Source organism: Ranitomeya imitator, chromosome 1 (genome assembly GCF_032444005.1).
Source record: "Ranitomeya imitator isolate aRanImi1 chromosome 1, aRanImi1.pri, whole genome shotgun sequence".
Lineage (NCBI taxonomy): Eukaryota > Metazoa > Chordata > Amphibia > Anura > Dendrobatidae > Ranitomeya > Ranitomeya imitator.
Genome location: NC_091282.1, coordinates 1,029,132,003 through 1,029,151,282, shown reverse-complemented (window position 1 = coordinate 1,029,151,282; position 19,280 = coordinate 1,029,132,003). Strand labels below are relative to the sequence as shown.

Genomic DNA, 19,280 nt, shown 5'->3' with positions numbered 1-19,280 from the left:
CGCACATGGAGTACTGTGTCCAGTTTTTGGAACCGGTGATCAGGAAGGATATAATGGAACTAGAGAAAGTACAAAGGAGGGCAAAAAAATTAATAAAGGGGATGGGAGAACTACAATACCCAGATAGATTAGCGAAATTAGGATTATTGAGTCTAGAAAAAAGACGACTGAGGGGCGATCTAATAACCATGTATAAGTATATAAGGGGACAATACAAATATCTCGCTGAGGATCTGTTTATACCAAGGAAGGTGACGGGCACAAGGGGGCATTCTTTGCGTCTGGAGGAGAGAAGGTTTTTCCACCAACATAGAAGAGGATTCTTTACTGTTAGGGCAGTGAGAATCTGGAATTGCTTGCCTGAGGAGGTGGTGATGGCGAACTCAGTCGAGGGGTTCAAGAGAGGCCTGGATGTCTTCCTGGAGCAGAACAATATTGTATCATACAATTATTAGGTTCTGTAGAAGGACGTAGATCTGGGGATTTATTATGATGGAATATAGGCTGAACTGGATGGACAAATGTCTTTTTTCGGCCTTACTAACTATGTTACTATGTAAGGGTATGTGCCCATTATCCGGAATAGCAGCGTTGTGGACATAGCTCACCTGCGCTGCATCCAAAACGCTGCCTTCTATGATACAAGCACAGTGGGTGGGATTTATAGAAATCACATGCCCACTGTGTTACTATTTGACGCAGTGAGAACTCACGCGCGGTGCGGGTTTATGAGCCGCATGTCAATTTCATTTGTGGAGACAGTCTCCGCAACAGAAATTTCCACAATATATTGGATGCAGTAAATTCACACGGTTCAGCGAAAACACACTTTGTCCAAAGCGCTGTCACATACCCCAATACACCCATTCACCTTAGAGTTGCAGCAGTACATTAAAGTACAAACAAACTGTTCAAAAGTGTTAGGCAGGTGTGAAAATGTTACAAACCAAGAATACTTTCTAAAAATTGAAAGGTTAGTTTACTTTTATCAATAAGAAACATGCCAACTAAGGCTAGATCCCCAAGCTCAGGAACAGCGTTTTGGAAGCAGTATTTTCACTGCAATGCACAGCGGAGACTAGCATCTGGGCTAGAGAAGTTTATAAACCCGCACCGGTAAATAGAGGCACAGTGGGCATAGGATTTCTACAAATCCTATCCTCTGTGCTTCTAATGTAGAATCCACACCCCTGCCATTCCTGATCGTAGGCACGCAGCCTTCAAGGGAACCTGTCACCCCGTTTTTTCAGTACAAGATAAAAATACTGTTAAATAGGGCCTGAGCTGTGCGTTACTATAGTGTATTTTGTGTACCTTGATTCCCCACCTATGCTGCTGAAATAACTTACCAAAGTTGCCGTTTTTGCCTGTCAATCAGGCTGGTCTGGTCAGATGGGCGTGGTGACATCGCTGTTTCTTCCCCCAGATCTTGCATATCTTTCCGTTGGTGGCGTAGTGGTTTGCGCATGCCCAACTTCTGAATCCAGTGTGCAGGCAAAGAAAAAACGCGCGACCAGCGCTATTTCGCTGGTGATTGGTGGGGGTGGCCATCTTCCTGAGGCAGCGCGTGCGCATATGGAGTCCTCTGCTGCCCGGGGCTTCAGGAAAATGGCCGCAGGATGCCATGCATGCGCAGATGGAGATCGCGGCGGCCATTTTCCTGAAGCCGAGTTCGCATCTCGGAATCAGGGTACACAAAATACACTATAGTAACGCACAGCTCAGGCCCTATTTAACAGTATTTTTTATCTCATACTGAAAAAACGGGGTGACAGGTTCCCTTTAATGAACAAGAGAAAAAAATCTAAATCAATATTTAATATGACCATCCTCTGCTTCTTCACCACATCAGTTCTAGGTACACTGGCAGATTTTGAAGGAATGCAGCAGAGAGGAGGTGCCAAACATCTTTGAGAACTAGTCACAGATCTACTTCCAATTTAGACTTGAGAAAATCCTTCGGTCTCTTCATGTAATCCCACAGAGACTGTCTGCGAGGAAGAACTCCTTGTTCTTCTAGATGCTGAAGAGAGTTCTAAAGGACATTGACTAGGTTCGGAGTCATCCTGCCACAGAATACGTTTAGAGACAATCTGATGCCTCCTTGATGGGTTTGCATGATGTAAAAATCATCTATTACATAGCACTGAGGACACCATTAGTCCAGACTAAATCTCCAACTCCAGTTGCCGAAATGCAAACTTGCAACCACTTCCACCAGGCGTCACTGTTTGCGCTCATTATTACACTGTTCTACAGTCATTTGGTGAACAAACTGCCTTCTGTTACAGCCAAATATTTCACATTTGCCCGTCAGTGCAGAGCACCAGATTCCTGTTTTCATACATAGGAGAGTTGTTGGGCCTGGTTTACCTGATGAAGGTTTGGCTTTTTAGCAGAAATTCTTCCATGAAAACCACTTCTGGTTAGACTTTCCTGATCAGTATGGGTGTAGCTGGGACTCAGTTGCTGCGAGTTCTCAGTCGATGGAACTGCTGGACATTTTCAGATTTTGAAGGCAAGTAAGCATTATGTGCCCATAATCTGATGAACAACGTTTCCTTGGCCAACCACTGCATCTATGGTCCTCAATGATGCCCCTTTCTTGGTGCTTATTTAAACTCTAGTCTGCTTTGAATTTTTTTGCCTAAGAGACCATGCTGATGCAGTACAACTACCTGGTCTCTTGCCTAGGTGCCTCACTCTTTCCATGGTGTGACTTTTGAAACGGTTTTCCACATACTCACCCAGTGTTATGCCTACTACACAGATATTTCAACCTACATACAAATATGATTGGCACCTTGGTGTAATCAGTTACGGCTACACCTCACTATAAAGGCCACATTCAGTATTTGGTCAGCATTTTAAATCAGTATTTGTCAGCCCAAATCAGGAGTGGGTGAAAAACACAGAAAGTGGTGACGTGTTTCTATTATACTTTTTCGCTGATTGTTCCACTCCTGATATTTGCTTACAAATACTAATGCAAAATACTGAACCAGTGTGAACGTGGCTTACCACTATAAAATCCAGGAATTTATCTTCAAAACAGCATCAATTCTATTAGAAGCACTTGCACTAAATATTGATCTCATTTAGATTTCTCTTTTGTTCACTTTGCATTTTGTTAACCCCTTTACCCCAAGTGTGGTTTGCACGTTATGGACCGGGCCAATTTTTACAATTCTGACCGCTGTCCCTTTATGAGGTTATAACTCTGGAACGCTTCAACGGATCCCGGTGATTCTGACATTGTTTTCTCGTGACATATTGTACTTCATGAAAGTGGTAAAATTTCTATGATATTACCTGCGTTTATTTGTGAAAAAAAATGGAAATTTGGCGAAAATTTCGCAATTTTCCAACTTTGAATTTTTATGCAATTAAATCAGAGAGATATGTCACACAAAATACTTAATAAGTAACATTTCCCACATGTCTACTTTACATCAGCACAATTTTGGAACCAAAATTTTTTTTGTTAGGGAGTTATAAGGGTTAAAAGTTGACCAGCAATTTCTCATTTTTACAAAACCATTTTTTTTTTAGGGGCCACATCTCATTTGAAGTCATTTTGAGGGGTCTATATGATAGAAAATAACCAATTGTGACACCATTCTAAAAACTGCACCCCGCAAGGTGTTCAAAACCACATTCAAGAAGTTTATTAACCCTTCAGGTGTGTCACAGGAATTTTTGGAATGTTTAAATAAAAATGAACATTCAACTATTTTTTTTTTTTTTCACAAAAAATTTACTTCAGCTCCAATTTGTTTTATTTTACCAAGGGTAACAGGAGAAAATGGACCCCAAACGTTGTTGTACAATTTGTCCTGAGTACGCCGATACCCCATATGTGGGGGTAAACCCCTATTTGGGCGCATGGCAGAGTTCGGAAGCGAAGGAGCGCCATTTGACTTTTCAATGCAAAATTGACTGGAATTGAGATGGGACGCCATGTTGCATTTGGAGAGCCCCTGATCTGCCTAAACATTGAAATACCCCACAAGTGACACCATTTTGGAAAGTAGACCCCCTAAGGAACTCTTCTAGATGTGTGGTGAGAGCTTTGAACCCCCAAGTGTTTCAGTACAGTTTATAACGCAGAGCCGTCAAAATAAAAAAAATTTTCCCCACAAAATTATTTTTTTTAGCCCCTAGTTTTGTATTTTCCCAAAAGTAACAGGAGAAATTGGACCCCAAAAGTTGATGTTCAATTTGTCCTGAGTACGCTGATAACCCATATGTGGGGGAAACCACCGTTTGGGCGCATGGCAGAGCTCGAAAGGGAAGGAGCGCCATTTGGAATGCAGACTTGGATGGAATGGTCTGCAGGTGTCACGTTGCATTTGCAGAGCCCCTAATGTACCTAAACAGTAGAAACCCCCCACATGTGACCCAATATTGGAAACTAGACCCCCCCAAGGAACTTATCTAGATGTGTTGTAAGAACTTTGAACTCCCAAGTGTTTCACTACAGTTTATAACGCAGAGTCGTTTTGCCCTAGTTTTGTATTTTCCCAAGGGTAATGGGAGAAATTGGACCCCAAAAGTTGTTGTCCAATGTGTCCTGAGTACGCAGATACCCCATATGTTGGGGTAAACCCCTGTTTGGGCGCTCGGGAGAGCTCGGAAGGGAAGGAGCATTGTTTTACCTTTTCAACGCAGAATTGGCTGGACTTGAGATCGGACGCCATGTCGCATTTGGAGAGCCGCTGATGTGCCTAAACAGTGGAAACCCCCCAATTATAACTGAAACCCTAATCCAAACACACCCCTGACCCTAATCCCAATGGTAACCGTAACCACACCTCTAACCCTGACACACACCTAATCCCTATGGTAACCCTAACCACACCCCTAATCCTGACACACCCCTAACCCTAATCTCAACCCTATTCTCAACCGTAAATGTAATACAAATCCTAACCGTAACTTTAGCCCCAAACCCAACTGTATTCCTAACCCTGATGTGAAAATGGAAATAAATACATTTTTTTTAATTTTTCCCTAACTAAGGGGGTGATGAAGGGGGGTTTGATTTACTTTTCTAGCGGGTTTTCTAGCGGATTTTTATGATTGGCAGCCAACACACACTAAAAGACGCTTATTATTGCAAAAAATATTTTTTGCGTTACCACATTTTGTGAGCTATAACATACTATATAATAGCCTAAGGGTCAATTCCGTCTTTCTGTCTGTCCTTCTGTCACGGATATTCATTGGTCGCGGCCTCTGTCTGTCATGGAATCCAAGTCACTGATTGGTTTTGGCAAAACGCCCATGACCATTGCCACGACCAATCAGCGACGGCCACAGTCCGGCGGCAATATGGCCGCTCTTTCCTCCCCGCAGTCAGTGCCCGCTCCATACTCCCCTCCAGTCAGCCCTCATACAGGGTTAATGCCAGCGTTATCGTTACGCAGCTATTAACCCTGAGTGACCAACTTTTTACTATTGATGTTACAAATAAGAATAATAAAAAAAAAAAAAAGGTTCTCACCCTCCGACGTGGCATCCTGTCCTCGGCAGTGCAAGCGGCAGGTTCCAGTGCTAAGGATGCTATGCGAGAAGGACCTGCCATGACGTCACGGTCATGTGACCGCGACGTCATCAAAGGTCCTGCGCTCATACCAACCCTGGGACCGGAAGCTGCCGCGTGTACCGCACACAGGCGACAGGACTACAAGGGGCCCTCGGAAGGTGAGTATATGTATATTTTTTAATTTTTTAACCTGTTACATACGTAGCTGGCCAATATAGTACGTGACTGGGCAATATAGTACGTGGCTGGGCAGTATACTACGTGGCTGGGCAGTATACTACGTGGACATGCATATTCTAGAACAGGGGTCCCCAACTCCAGTCCTCAAGGCCCACCAACATGTCATGTTTTCAGGATTTCCTTAGTCTTGCCCAGGTAATAATTGCATCACCTGTGCAATGCAAAGGAAATCCTGAAAACATGACCTGTTGGTGGGCCTTGAGGACTGGAGTTGGGGACCTCTGTTCTAGAATACCCGATGCATTAGAATCGGGCCACCATTTAGTTTTTCCATATTTTGGTCCAGAGTCATGTGAAGTCTTGTTTTTTGCGGGACGAGTTGCCGGTTTTATTGGTAACATTTTCGGGCACGTGACATTTTTTGATCGCTTTTTATTCCGATTTTTGTGAGGCAGAATGACCAAATACCAGCTATTCATGAATTTCTTTTGGGGGAGGCGTTTATACCGTCCGCGCTTGGTAAAATGGATAAAGCAGTTTTATCCTTCGGGTCAGTACGATTACAGCGATACCTCATTTATATAATTTTTTTATGTTTTGGCGCTTTTACACGATATAAACTATTTTATAGAAAAAATAATTATTTTTGCATTACTTTATTCTGAGGACTATAACTTTATTTTTTCGCTGATGATGCTGTATGGCAGCTCGTTTTTTGCGGGACAAGATGACGTTTTCAGCGGTGCCATGGATATTTATATCTGTCTTTTTGATTGCGTGTTATTCCACTTTTTGTTCGGCGGTATGATAATAAAGCGTTGTTTTTTAACTAGCGAGACAGTTTTATAGGTCGAGTCGTTATGGACGCAGCATCACTAAATGTGTACTTTTAGTGTTTTTTTTTATTTAGATAAAGAAATGTATTTATGGGATAAAAAAAAAAAATTTAGGATTTTTTTTTTTTTTTTTTTTACACATCTGAATATTTTTTTTTACACTATAACATTGCCCCAGGGTAGGGCATCTTGTTATACTGTAAGATCGCTGATCTGATACTTTGCCGTGCATTGTCAGATCAGCGATCAGACGTGCACTCCTAGAGGCTTCCCGGCGCCTGCTCTGAGCAGGTGCTGTGAAGCCACCTCCCTGCAGTACCCGGATGCAACCCCGCGGCCATTTTGGATCCGGGCCTGCAGGGAGGAGGTAAGAGACCCTTGGAGCAATGCGATCACATCGCATTGCTCCGAGGGTCTCAGGGAAGCACGCAGTGAGCCCCTCCCTGCGTGATGCTTCCCTATACCGCCAGAACACTGCGATCATGTTTGATCGCGGTCTGCCGGTGGTTAATGTGCCGGGTGACCGCTCCTGGTACATAGTGCCGGATGTCAGCTGCTATAGTCAGCTGACACCCGTGAGCGCGGCCGATCGCTATGACGTACAATCCCGTCGGTGGGCATACGGGCCCACCCCACCTTGACGGGATAGTACCTCTAATGTCAGAAAGGGGTTAATAGATAAAAATAAACTATTGTAATTTTTATTTTTGAAAGCATTCTTACTTAGAAGCATTTTTGTTTCTACACCTACCTAGAACTTTTGCACAGTATTACATATCTACTTTAAAATTACGGTTTTACAAAGAAACAAATTAGACAATGTGACTACTGTCCACGTGGGGGAGGGCATCACTTCCCATATGGCGCACTTCTATATTTAAATATAGCTGCCATAATGGGCTAGCTTGCTGCTCACAAGTAGCAGCACAACCAACAGTGATTGCGGTTGGGCAGCATTTATTTTAGGATATCAGTCTTTACCAGGCCACACACACTGTGAAATCCAGCCAACTGCTCAGTGCCAGCTGGGAAACTACAGAGTGTGCCCAGGGGAAATACTCCACTAAATAAAGTGACATTTGTCCCCCCACACCCTTCAGAAGCATTGCTGTAACAGATTTAAAAAAAAAAAAAAAAACAACAACAAACTGTAAAATGTTGGTAATTTATTGCAAGATATCATGGACCTAGCAAGTAAGGTCTTGTTCATATGTTGCGTTTTTGCTTGTTGGAAAAACCTGCAGTGTTTTACAATTCCAGTAAAATGAACGAGACTTGAGCAAGGTGCAAACTGTAAACTGTGTCTATGCACTTAGCCCTCAGTATACATTTTTAGCTTTTCCTGACATATACTAACATTGTCATAGCCCCCCATTCACCAGATTGTGTAAAAAGTGTGTTCCTTAGGGCTCTGTATGGCTTCCTTTGAGCTAGTTGAGAATCTCGAGCATTACATTTGTTTGATCCATTAAACTCTCAAAATGGCCAGAAAAAAAAAAAAAAAACTTTCATGTGAAACTTGACAGTCTATTCTTGTTCTTAGAAATGAATGCTATTCCATGTGAGAAATTGCCAAGAAACTGAAGATGTCCTACAACGGTGTGTACTCCCTTCAGAGGAGAGCACAAACAGGCTCTAACCAGAGTAGAAAGAGAAGTGCGAGGCCCCGCTGCACAACTGAGCAACAAGATAAGTACATTAGAGTCTGTAGTTTGAGAAATCGACGCCTCACAGGTCCTCAACTGGCGACTCCGGGATGCTGGCCTTCAGGGCAGAGTGGCAGAGAAAAAGCCACATCTGAGACTGGCTAATAAAAGAAAGATTAATTAAGGCAAAAGAATACATACATTGGACAGAGGAAGATTGGAAAAAAGTGTTATGGACAGACGAATCCAAGTTTGAGGTGTTTGGACCACACAGAAGAACATTTGTGAGACGCAGAACAACTGAAAAGATGCTGGAAGAGTGCCTGACGCCATCTGTCAAGCATGGTGGAGGTAATGTGATGGTATGGGATTGCTTTGGTGCTGGTAAAGTGGGAGATTTGTACAAGGTAAAAGGGATATTGAATAAGGAAGGCCATCACTCCATTTTGCAATGCCATACCCTGTGGACAGCGCTTGATTGGAGCCAATTTCAGCCCACAACAGGACAATGACCCAAAGCAAACCTCCAAATTATGCAAGAACTATTTAGGGAAGAAGTAGGCTGCTGGTATTCTATCTGTAATTGAGTGGCCAGAACAGTCACCAGATCTCAACCCCATTGAGCTGTTGTGGGAGCAGCTTGACCGTATGGTACGCAATAAGTGCCCATCAAGCCAAACCAACTTGTGGGACGGGCTTCTGGAAGCATGGGGGGAAATGTCTCCAGATTACCTCAGAAAATTAACTGCTAGAATGCCAAAGGTCTGCAATGTTGTAATTGCTGCAAAGGGAGCATTCTTTGATGAAAGCAAAGTTTGAAAGAGAAAATTAAAATTATTTCAAATAAAAATCTTTTTTTCGAACCTTGTCAATGTCTGGACTAGATTTTCAATTCATTTGGCAACTCATTTGATTAATAAAAATATGAGTTTTCATGGAAAACACAAAATTGTCTGAGTGACCCTAAACTTTTGAAAGGTAGTGTATGTACCCATAACCTACCTCTTACACTTATTCCTTCATCACTTCCTTGGAATGAGTGACCTCATACACTTTTTGCAGAATGACCCTGTTCGCCCTGACAGACCATTTTGCACCAGATTAGAGCTGTAAATCAATCTGGGATCTGTGGCATCTAGAAAAGTCTGGTAATGATGCTTTTTCCCCTCAGTCCCCAGAGTCCCGCCATTAGACATAGCTTACATTATTTATAAGGGTGAGCTGAGACCTCCATTAGCTGGAGAAAGCTACAGATGGAGACCGCTCCATGCACCACCTGGACTTCAGGCAGAAATACTAGAGACGCACGGAAACAAAACTGAGCATTTATAGGAGAGAAATATATCTTGGTACCGTGTTAGCCAGTAGATAGAAAAATATTTAGAATTGAGAGTCCTCAGTGGTTGATACCTTTTAATGGCTAACTGAAAAGATGGTAACAAATTGCAAGCTTTCGAGACGTATGTAGTCTTGAAAGCTTGCAATTTGTTACCATCTTTTCAGTTAGCCATTAAAAGGTATCAACCACTGAGGACTCTCAATTCTAAATATTTTTCATTTATAGGAGAAAAGACATTACGGCAGTGTAAGTGGTGGATGCTGAAGACCATGTGCTTCGTTACAATGCATCATACAAACCTTAATAAAGGCACGCACCGGATACACACAACACAGATTCAGCAGCGCCATACTCATGTCACTACTTCTACAGCACGGTGATCGGAAGCAGCATCATGAAAACAATCCTAACCCCGTGATAGATACTCTGACCCGCTACGATTAATAAGTGTCCCATGGCCATGTTGATTGACATGTGGCAGGTACTGGGAACCACGAGCTCACATGAGGTGCACTCTCACCTTTTCAGGTTAGTACCCCATCCCAAATGTCCATACTGCAGACATCAAGAGTCTTGGCAATTTATCATTTCCATACAACAGTTTAAATCTATGAGGAATGGGTTCCAGTACACCACTTAATGGGGTTATCTAAGATATGAAAACGCTGCCCAAGGGCCACAATACAGCTAGACCTTAGATTAGAAATAGTGATCCAGTACAGCATCCATTCATTTGAATGGTGACAAAGTCCTAAAATGTCTTAAATGTAATCCATTTTGTTTTTCAGCTATAAACAAAGAGCACCCAAATCTCCCACTGACTCCTGAATGTCTGATGAACTGTGTGATGTGTAGATGTCTCCCTTGTCTTGCTTTGTGATAACACAATTAGCACATGACTGCCACCTCCCACGTCACCTTTTACTATGATAATGCAGGAATCAAATCTAGGCAAGCAAATGGCTCTACTCCACAGGAGCCATACAAGTGTGGTGTATCAGGAATTACTGAAGGATCCCTCCCATTAAGAGACTTTAAAACATAACTACCAGAACCTGAATGGGTACAACACAAGCTTCAATTCAAGAGCAAACACTAAAGGGTACCGTCACACAGTGGCATTTTGATCGCTACGACGGTACGATTCGTGACGTTCCAGCTATATCCATACGATATCGCTGTGTCTGACACGCAGCAGCGATCAGGGATCCTGCTGAGAATCGTACGTCGTAGCAGATCGTTTGGAACATTCTTTCGTCGCTGGATCTAACTACCAGAACCTGAATGGGTACAACACAAGCTTCAATTCAAGAGCAAACACTAAAGGGTACCGTCACACAGTGGCATTTTGATCGCTACGACGGTACGATTCGTGACGTTCCAGCTATATCCATACGATATCGCTGTGTCTGACACGCAGCAGCGATCAGGGATCCTGCTGAGAATCGTACGTCGTAGCAGATCGTTTGGAACATTCTTTCGTCGCTGGATCTCCCGCTGTCATCGCTGGATCGGTGTGTGTGACACCGATCCAGCGATGCGTTCGCTTGTAACCAGGGTAAACATCGGGTTACTAAGCGCAGGGCCGCGCTTAGTAACCCGATGTTTATCCTGGTTACCATCGTAAATGTAAAAAAAAAAAAAAACAGTACATACTTACATTCTGGTGTCCGTCAGGTCCCTTGCCGTCTGCTTCCCGCACTGACTGACTGCCGGCCGTAAAGTGAAAGCAGAGCACTGTGCTCTGCTTTCACTTTACGGCCGGCAGTCAGTCAGTGCGGGAAGCAGACGGCAAGGGACAGACACCGGAATGTAAGTATGTAGTGTTTGGGTTTTTTTACGCTGGTAACAAGGGTAAACATCGGGTTACTAAGCGCGGCCCTGCGCTTAGTAACCCGATGTTTACCCTGGTTACCCGGGGACCTCGGCATCGTTGGTCGCTGGAGAGCTATCTGTGTGACAGCTCTCCAGCGACCACACAACGACTTACCAACGATCACGGCCAGGTCGTATCGCTGGTCGTGATCGTTGGTAAATCGTATAGTGTAACGGTACCCTAAGGCGATGTTCACAATTAGCTTTTTATTCAAAAATGTAGCATTTTACTGTCCCAGCAAAGTGAACGAAATGTCTGAAGTATCATGCACATGTTGCTCATTTCTTCCGTGCAGATTTGTAGTAGTTTTATATCTACAGCATGTCAATTCTTTCAGCGCAAGTTCATCCTTATAAGGCCGGTGTCACACTAGCAGTATGTGGTCAGTATTTTACATCAGTATTTGTAAGCCAAAACCAGGAGTGGGTGATAAATACAGAAGTGGTGCATATGTCTCTATTATACTTTTCCTCTAATTGTTCCACTCCTGGTTTAGGCTAACAAATACTGATGTAAAATACCGACCAAATACTGCTAGTGTGACGGCAGCCTTAGACAACGCTCACTTGGACTCCTGACAGTGCACGTTGTCCAGTTTGGTGCCAGGGGCCATGTTAGCCCAAGTATGCGATATACATTCTGATCAGATGCGCACGCACGACCTCGCTCCTTATAAATTGCAGTCACATGACTGCGTGGTCTCACCGCCGGCACAGGATTTGCTGTGGGGATTGTGAAATCTGCAATCACATAGTGACTGCAGACTTCCATGACAATCTCTTAACATTAGTGCAAAAGTACGGTATTTCATACATTGTGATTACAATGTGATCTGAGAGGTAATACTGTCATGGAACACCCTTCATACAAAAGTTGGTCAATTTTACATCTCATTTGATGGTCAAAGGCTATGGGAGGGGGGTGAATGATCAATGAAGCACCCTCTCCGAGGGTGGACTCAGGAAGGAGGAGAAATATTTTCCTGTCCCAATGGTGGAATGTACAATTGCTTCCCACTAAATTAGAATATCAAAAATTTAAATTTCAGTTCTTCAATACAAAAAGTGAAACTTACAAACTGTGATCTATTTCAAGTGTTTATTTCTGTTTATGTTGATGATTATGGCTTACAGCCAATGAAAACGAAAAAGTCATTATCTCAGTAAAATTAGAATACTTTATAACACCAGCTCGAAAAATGATTCTAAAATGTATGTTCAGTAAATGCACTCAATACTTGGTCGGCGGTCCTTTTGCTTCAATTACTGCATCAATGCGGCGTGGCATGGAGACATCAGCCTGTGGCACTGCTGAGGTGTTATGGAAGCCCAGGTTACTTTGATAGCAGCCTTTAGCTCCTCTGCATTGTTAGGTCTGGTGTGTCATCTTCCTCTTGACTATACCCCATAGATTCCCTATGGGGTTAAGGTTAGGCAAGTTTGCTGGCCAAGCGCAGTGATACTGTTGTTTATAAACCAGGTATTGGTACTTTTGGCAGTGTGGACAGGTGCCAAGTCCTGCTGGAGAATGAAATTTCCACCTCCAAAATGCTTGTCAGCAGAGGGAAGCATGAAGTGCTCTAAAATTTCCTGCTAAACGCTTGCACTGACTTTGGTCTTGATAAAACACAGCAGATGACATGGCTCCCAAAACTATCACTGATTGTGGAAACTTCACACTAGACCTCAAGCAGCTTGGATTGTGGCCTCTCCACTCTTCCTTGGGACCTTGATTTCCAAATGAAATGCTAAATTTACTTTCATCTGAAAAGAACACCTTGGACCACTGAGCTACAGACAGTCCAGTTCTTTTTCACCTTGGCCCAGGTAAGACGCTTCTGGCGTTGTCTATTGGTTACGAGTGCCTTGACACAAGGAATAGAACACTTGTAGCCCATGTGCTGGATACATCTGTGTGTGGTGGCTCTACTTCACTTCTTGCGAATCTCCCCTAAATTTATGAATGGCCTTCTTAATCCTTTCAGAGCCGCGATTATCCTAGTTGCTTGTGCACCTTTTTCTACCGTGCATTTTCCTTCCACTCAACTTTCCATTAATATGCTTGGGTACAGCACTCGGTGAACAGCCAGCTTCTTTAGCAATGACCTTTTGTGGCTTACCCTCCTTGTGGAGTGTGTCACTGACTTCCTACTGGACATCTGTCAAGTAAGCAGTCTTCCCCATGATTGTGGAGCCTGCTGAGACAGACTAAGGCTGGTTTCACATTTGCGTCTTGACACAGCGTCTTGCCCGCAAACGCATGCAAAAACGCATGCTAACGTAGTGTTTTTTATCCGCATCAGCATACACATGACGGCAACAACAAAAAACGCTGCGTTTGCATGAGATTTTGCCTGCGTTTACGCTTTTTATGTGCATGCGTTCGATATTTCCAGGAGGGCGTGTCTCAATCGGTTCCTGGACATGAACAGTCCGAAGTACGCAAGCGCATCGAACGCATGCATACGCAAGGACATGCGTACGCATGCGTTCCCATAGACAGTAATGCGTTTTTTTTAACGCACTCATCCGCATGCTTATGTCTGCGCATATTTGATGTATTGTTGACGCTTCCAAAAATGAAACATGTTGCGTTCGCCGGACCCCGCCACACATCGAGAAACGACGCATGCATACGCATGTCCCTGCGTACACCATGTTAAAGATATGTATGCAGGACGCATGCAGATCTATGTGGATGAAACGCTGCGTACAGACGCAAATGTGAAACCAGCCTAAGGGACCTTTTTAAATGCTTAGGAAGCCTTTGCAGGTGTTTTTTGTTAATTATTCTAATTTACTGAGATAACGAATTTTCAGCTTTCATTGGCTGTAAGCCATAATCAACAACATTAAGATGAATAAACACTTGAATTAGATCACTGTGTTTGTTATGACTTTATATACGAGTTTCACCTTTTGTATTGAAGAACTGAAATAAATTAACTTTTGATGATATTCTAATTTAGTGAGAAGCACCTGTATATAGACAATGGACCATTTCTCTTAGGCTGGAGTCACACTAGCATATTGCGAGCGCATCAGATGCGATATGGTAACGACCCTCGGCTCCTGCTCTGCTGCGTGCGGGAGCGAAGTGTCATGCGTCTGTGATCTGAGCCTCTCGCACAGAGCGGTTCGGAGCACAGCTGCGGAGGAGGGGGCGGAGAAACTAATTTCTCCATCTCCTCCATTGCCGAGGTCAGTGTATATTTCACATCACTCGGATGATATCTGAGTGATGTGCGTTGTCCCACTTGCACCCATAGGCTTATACGGGTACGAGTGAGCCGAGACTCGGCCAAGGGTCGGTGACAATCGCAGCATGCTGTGATTTCACTCGCACACTGAAAATGGCCGAGGGAAAAAAGCGGTGATGTGAGCTGCCCCATAGAAGAATACCGGTCCGAGTGCTATGCATCTTTTTATCGCATAGCACTCGTCCGTTATACGGTAGAGTAACTTCGGCCTTAGTGTGACAAGTTGGGGTGGGATTTCAAAGCCATCATCCCGGGGCAAACACAAAGGACTTTCTTACCATGGCTGAACATTTTATGCTTGTCCATTGCCGTTGTATATATTTAGGAAATACACGTAGTGCTGTAGCCTGAGGGAAGAGCGAGATTGAGACTGAGCTGTAGAGTGACATGGACCCCTTATTGCTATGCTCATGTCATGGAGGCGAAGAATAGCCCGTCAGTGACATCCTCCAATAAGGGATCTGTTTTTAAAGCACTGCTCAAGCCCACTGACTAGGTGGTCAAAGACATATCTAGTAACATGGATCTGTTATAAACATGACCCAAAGCAGTTTTGTTCTATTACTGGATCCATTGCAAATGGAAGACAACTGGACACGAGATCAGAGATTTATACATTTAGCATTTGCAGATTTTTTCTGATGCATTCAATACCAGCATTGCTTTTATGGCCACAGCCCCCCATTCATTTGAACGCAGCAAATAGGATGAAAGAATTCACATTTCTTAAAATAAATTAAAAAAAAGCCTTGAAGGCTCAAACCTGTAAGGAAAATTAAGCAGCATGTGAATGAGATTTCGGAAATCTTGTTCACTTTGCTAGCGCTGTAAAAACACAATGTGTGAACGAAGCCCAAGACAATATTCCAAAGCTGAATAACTAATATGGCTAACATGATTCCAATGAAATCAATGGTGAAATAAAAGCTATTAAGATACATATATTTGATCTCATCTAAAGCCATACATGGTCAGGCCTACACGGTAGTAGGCCAATTTTTGGAGTGAGGTCCAAATATTCCCTTAATATTATAAAACTGGAGCTACATAATGACTTGGGCAGCAATAGAAGTCATGTGCTTAAATATTGCTTTGGCAGATTCTAAAAATGCAAGTCATATAGCAAAGTTTAGGGAGCTGCAATCAGCGAGTCGCAAAAAAAGAGAGATACGAGTTCTAGCGTTTTTGTGGCCTGGCCGTTTTAGACGCAGTACTGTAGGGGGGAGTTCCAATGCAACCTCATTCACCTGCATCTGAGGGATTTTTGATCACATGACCTGTGTCGCAGCCACAAATCGCCATGCAGCCCCAGACTAATGCGATTTCACCCGCTGCCTGACGTGCGCACCAGGAAGAGTTCACAGTGTATTGGAAAGCATCCCGCACTATAGACATGGGGGTCTTACAGAGGCATATGGCTCCCAGGCAAAGCAAGTGGTGATGTGATCAGGATCCAACTACAGCTCAGAGAAAATCTGGTTTTATTTTACCAAATAAAAAAGCTCCATCACTGTGGGTGGATCAAACCCTGGCAAGTGAAGACAGACCCAACAATTGGAAAACCGCACTGTCGCCAGAGTACCCGCTCAATCATGAACATAAAGGAGCTGCCCCTAACCTGAGACACATGTCTAGTGCCCAGAGGTCAGACAGGGGGACAAGGACAACCTGCGCCCCAGCGGTAACCCTATCCTGTCCTAGAGATGCTTCAAGATCAAATACAGGGAGAGACCCCAGAGGAGTCTCCAGTAACAGCATTACTCCAGGGAGAAGATGAAGCAACAGACGGCCATGCACATCTGTCTGATGAGGAGGCTGCATTCTCTTATGTGGTCCTCCAGCTCCAAGAGGGGTCCCGTCCCACCACTAGTACAGTCACCAGTGAGTAACAGCCTCAGGGCACAGTCTCTGCCATGTCGGCCATCTGACTCCACACACAGTGTTATTGAGCAGAGTTGTGACCAGACAGGAAGCGGCTCAGCGAGACAACACAGAAATATGGAGTCACACTCCGCTGCTAGGACAGCTGCCCTGCAAGTGCCCACACACACTGGCATCAATAGGGCACAGTAATCCAGCGGCGGCCTCACCAGCAGTGTACACACTGACTGCATGTAAGATTGCCTAGAAGAACCCTGGAGGACTACTAATACCAGCAGTATAACCTAAACACTCATCAGAAGGGCCCTTGTGTCTGGAGGCCACATAAGCACATCACTGGCCCACAAGTGTGGAGGTAGGGGCTCAGCTAGCTACGGGCCATCATGGATTATGGGGGCACCAGCCAACAATGCCCAATTCTGAGGTGATCGCTCTATGTACCTCTGCCGCCAGACAGGAGGGGGTCTCCCATGTACAGCCCCACCAACAATAAACCAGGGGTGGGGGGATCCTGTGTGGTACACTACCAACAATAAGGGGGGGGGGGATCCCATGTGGTACCCCGCCACCAATAAACCAGTGGGTGGGGGGTATCCCATGTTGTACTCCACCACCAATAAAGTGGGGGGGGGATCCCGTATAGTACCCCACCAACAATAAGCCAGTGGGTGGGGGGTATCCCGTGTGGTACCCCACCACCGATTAACCGGGGGGGGGGGGGGGGGTGTAATCCCGTGTTGTACTCCACCACCAATTATCTGGTGGGGGGCGGTGTCCCATGTGGTACCCCACCCGTATAGTACCCAACCAGAAGCAATAAATAGGGCTGAGGGGTCTCCCATGTGGTGCAACACCAGTAACAATAAATGCCCAACAGTATAAAGAGGGGGCTTCTCCCATGTACTTCACCACCAATAAATGGGGAAGAGGGTCTCCCATGTAGTCCACCAACCCCATCAGTTAGGGGCACTGGGGGTCTCCCATGTTACCCGGCCACTACACAGGAGGGGTCTCCCATGTAGTCCACCAGCATCATCAGTAATGGGGGAGGGGATCTCCTATGTAGTCCACCAACCCCATCAGGGGAGCTGGGGGTCTCCTATGTAGTCCACCAGCATCATCAGTAATGGGGGAGGGGGTCTCCTATGTAGTCCACCAACCCCATCAGTTAGGGGAGCTGGGGGTCTCCCATGTAGTCCACCAGCATCATCAGTAATGGGGGAGGGGGTCTCCTAAGTAGTCCTCCACCAGTTAGAGGAGGTGGGGGTCTCCCACGTCCCCGCCGCCACACAGGACTCGTGCAGCCCCCCGCACTGGCGGTACCGCGGCCGCCATTGTCCCGCAGACTTGTGGTAACTTCTCCCCAGTGAGGCGGCAGGACGCGGAGTGCAGGGGCCGCTCACACAAGGCTTCTGTGCGGCGCCATCATGCCTCCTCCTCCCGGATCCCGAGCACAAGTTGCACTATCCCGGGGCGGTCACCGGGAGGCCGCTCTGCTGCTCCACCACTGCACAAAAGGCCGGGAATACCGGGACACCACAGCCGCCAAGTAACTTTTCCGACCCCGCGGCGGCGCCCCCCACCCGCCCGCAGTGTGTCGGAGCAGCGTCCTGCCGGCGCACAATAAACTACTTCTAAAGTGGCGCCCGCACCTCCCCCTCTCCCGGGCCGCCCGCCCGCGCCTACCTGCAGCGAGACCTACACGGTGATCGGCGGGTAACGACGCAGGGCGGCTCGCATGCCTCCAGCAGCCCGGGATCTGCGGCTCCCTCCTCCTCTCTCCCCGGCTGCCTGGATTGATCTGGTCTCACTGGCGTCAGGGAGTCGGAGCCGCCCCACTGCCAATACACAACACACCCCGGCCAGGGAGCGTCTGCAAAGCACAACCCCAGCACACGGCGCACAGCTGCCCGCTCCGCCGCCCAGGGGCCAGTCCTGGAGAGGCCAGTCCTGGAGAGGCCATGGGGGAGGGGAGTGACGGGCAGCGCCACTGTAATCCACGGCCACGCTGCCAGGAATGCCACAGGACCTGCCAGCTCTGAGAGATTCCGCACAGTGGCCATAGACAATGGTTCACACAGGGCGTTTTGATGCGGTTTATGCACATTTTACCAGCAATGTCTGTGAGATTTCAGGAATCACATGCACACAACTTTGGGGTTTTGTCATTAGTATTTTGTGATTTTTTTTGTACACTTATTTCAGCGTTTTTTACCCATTGAAATTAATAGGTGGTGAAAAAATACTGAAAAATACGCAGGTATCAGGTTTTGCTACATTTTTTTTATACCAAAATCTGATTTGTATAGAATAGGACTTATTTCAACACTATATCAGCATGCACAACAGACAAATCTAGATGCCAAAACACCACAGAAAATGCTAGAAAACATGCTTCTTTTCTGCAGTTTCTTTCCTGCCAAGAGATCAGGTTTTGTTCCAGAAAAAAAAAATGTCTAGTGTGACCTTACCCAAAGTCATCTAAGCGATAGGAGATCTTGTTTGGGAGCAGTAACCCCCCAGCCCCTTCCCTGTGGTAAATATGCACTCCATTTTCCACTTCAAAGTAAGGGTATGTGCACACGTTGCGGATTCTCTGCGGATCCGCAGCGTTTTTTGAGGTGCAGAAACGCCGATCCGCAATTGATTTACAGTACAATGTAAATCAATGAGGAAAAAAAATGCTGTGCGGAAAATTCGCTGCAGATTAAAAGA

At 45.3% G+C, this 19,280-nt stretch overlaps 1 protein-coding gene across 3 annotated transcripts in view; it reads right to left on the bottom strand.

Annotated features, from left to right (window-relative positions):
• The window catches only part of SMAD1 (SMAD family member 1), a 73,673-nt gene extending 55,231 nt beyond the window's left edge, over positions 1 to 18,442 (bottom strand). Inside the window, exon 1 of one of the 3 annotated variants that reach the window (XM_069744024.1) lies at positions 18,252 to 18,442. The gene's annotated coding sequence lies outside the window, so the exon portion shown is untranslated. The remainder of the gene's footprint in view (positions 1 to 18,251) is intronic. The other 2 variants (XM_069744025.1, XM_069744026.1) reach the window with 2 other exon arrangements.
• Between the last annotated feature and the right edge of the window lie 838 nt (positions 18,443 to 19,280).